Source organism: Octopus bimaculoides, chromosome 18 (genome assembly GCF_001194135.2).
Source record: "Octopus bimaculoides isolate UCB-OBI-ISO-001 chromosome 18, ASM119413v2, whole genome shotgun sequence".
Classification (NCBI taxonomy): domain Eukaryota; kingdom Metazoa; phylum Mollusca; class Cephalopoda; order Octopoda; family Octopodidae; genus Octopus; species Octopus bimaculoides.
The window spans coordinates 53,042,840-53,045,254 of NC_068998.1; the positions used below are offsets into that span (position 1 = coordinate 53,042,840).

At 33.5% G+C, this 2,415-nt stretch overlaps 1 long non-coding RNA gene across 1 annotated transcript in view; it reads right to left on the reverse strand.

Annotated features, from left to right (window-relative positions):
• Positions 1-2,415, reverse strand: part of LOC128249846 (uncharacterized) — a 16,538-nt gene that overhangs the window by 6,862 nt on the left and 7,261 nt on the right. The window contains exon 2 of the long non-coding RNA XR_008265967.1: positions 425-511. This is a non-coding gene — a long non-coding RNA (uncharacterized LOC128249846). The remainder of the gene's footprint in view (positions 1-424; positions 512-2,415) is intronic.

Sequence of the window (2,415 nt, forward strand, 5' to 3'; positions counted from 1 at the left end):
TATAGACATTTCGTTTATATACTGACGTGTCAAAATTTTAAACACTTTTAAAATTAATTCCTTTCCAGATATATTATGAAAACTAGTTTTATTTAAGCATCTATCTATCAATCTATCTACCTACCCACTTATTTATCTCTCTCTTTCTCTGTCTCTCTCTCTATTTCTTTCTCTCTCTCTCTCTCTCTCTCTCTCTCTATATGTGTGTGTGTGTGTGTGTGTGTGTGTGTGTGTGTGTGTGTGTGTGTGTGCTCGGCAAAAGAGGACAATGTACAGTCATTGATATTATGCACTAGAATACATTTCCTTCATGAAATATACACTTGAGATTATTGCCATATTGCCCTTTCCAGGGTTAGCTATAACTTAAAGGATTTACAAACATGTACATATATATAGACATAAACTATATCATGTAACTTACCGGTTCGACAAACGAAACCGACAGAATGAGTACCAGGCCTCCAAAATCCATCCTGAGGTCGATTCGTCCTACTAATTCCTTCAATGACTGAAACAAGAAAAATATTTTAAAAATAATAATAAATAAACATAGATGGTTTACTTAAGAATACTTGAAAAACGACCAACCCCGATGAAGGGAAGGATGTCGTCAAATATGGAAGAGAATTCTCTACAAGTCACTTCACTCTCTTCTATGGTTCTTTTCTTTCCTTTCATTGACGCATATCAAACTACTTATGTATGGTCAAACGATATCATTATATTCAGTTTGCTGCATATTCCTCACTTTACATGCGTTGGTTAACTCCTAAATCGTATTGCTCAGTTTATGAACATTTATCTCGTTGTTCTAATTACAAAAAAGAGTGATGTACACACTTACTCGCAAACGCGTGTGCGCATTCTCACACTAACACGTACGCAGAGTCATATCAATACACACACTTATGTACGTATAGTATAAAGTGAATCTTTCTTGGTAAACAGCCAATTTTAGCTTCGCTGAATCAATATATCGAAACGGTAAACAACATTCTTATTCTTATACCAGTAGAAAAAAAATGTGATTTTTCTGATGCATTTTTAGTTTTCTTAAGTGAAAGAAAAGGAAAAAAGTAAACCAATAAGCCAACGAATACATATCCTTCATCCATAGACAAATAAGCAGTTGCAGCTATTTATAGCCTATATGTCTATGGCTATATATTTTATGTCTAAGAGTAGCACCTAAACTCAAGCAGAGAATTTACAAGCGTTGAAAACCTGGCTAATACAGGTAAATACATAGATTTGTCATTAGGAAACTCGTTTCGCAAAGACGTGGTATCATGTCCAGCGCCTCTGCACGCTACTATAGGACAAAATATTCACCAAACTTAAAAAAAAAAAAACTTGATAGATTAGACTCATTAACAGCAAAATAATCCTATATAGCCATGAAAGACCCTTAAAACCAGCTGCAATAGTAATCGATCTCTCAGACTTAGAAACACTTCATTATTATTATTCAAAAAATCCTAGTCAGATTCTCACCAAAAGTAAAATCAGACTCCACAGTATCGTGGTGACCAACAATATTTGTAACCATCGAAATTAATTTCTAAACATCAAAGCATAATACAAACAAATATCCATAGTAAAGGGACTATTGCATGGTTGACTGATAGTCTTCACCTTCCCAATATAAGAACGGTAAGAAGCCTGCAGACCAACTAAAGCTCATCGCCTACTTACATTCTTTTGTGACCCATTACCTAAATTAGCACACGTCGTCACAAACGTGTAAATGATAAAATGAGGCACCTCAATATACAGACGTGATTACAACGTTCTACATGCATGGAAAAAATACTGATCAATAACACAACACACAATTTCAACGGTAAAAATATTCCATAACAAATTTACAACCACAATTCAGCCTACAACATAATTATCATTCAAGTGAGCTCAGCTTACTCAAGAAAACTTAACAAAGATAATATAAGGCAAGAAGAACACAAATTTACTAATATATACGTATGTGTGTGTGTGTGTCTGTGTGTGTGTGCGTGTATACACGAATTATATTTATCCACCACAACGGTTGCCTTTAGTCAAGATAAAATAAGTTACAAGTACGTCTTCGGCCTTCTGAGAAATTTGGAACAGGTGTAATCAAACATTGTCATATTTTTCACACAAATATAAGTAAAGGATTAAAAGATTGATTCCTTTGTGCGAAGAAGAATCTAATATAATTTCAATTTAGTTAACGTTGCACTGCGTAGGCTTCCAGCGCTGTAATTACTTTTAATTCATCAATCTATCCATTTATCCCTTTGTCTGCCTGCCTGCCTGTTTGTCTGTACATATACATACTCTATAAGTACATATATACGTGTGTACATATATACTCTATACATACATTTATATATATATATATATATATATATATATATATATATATAT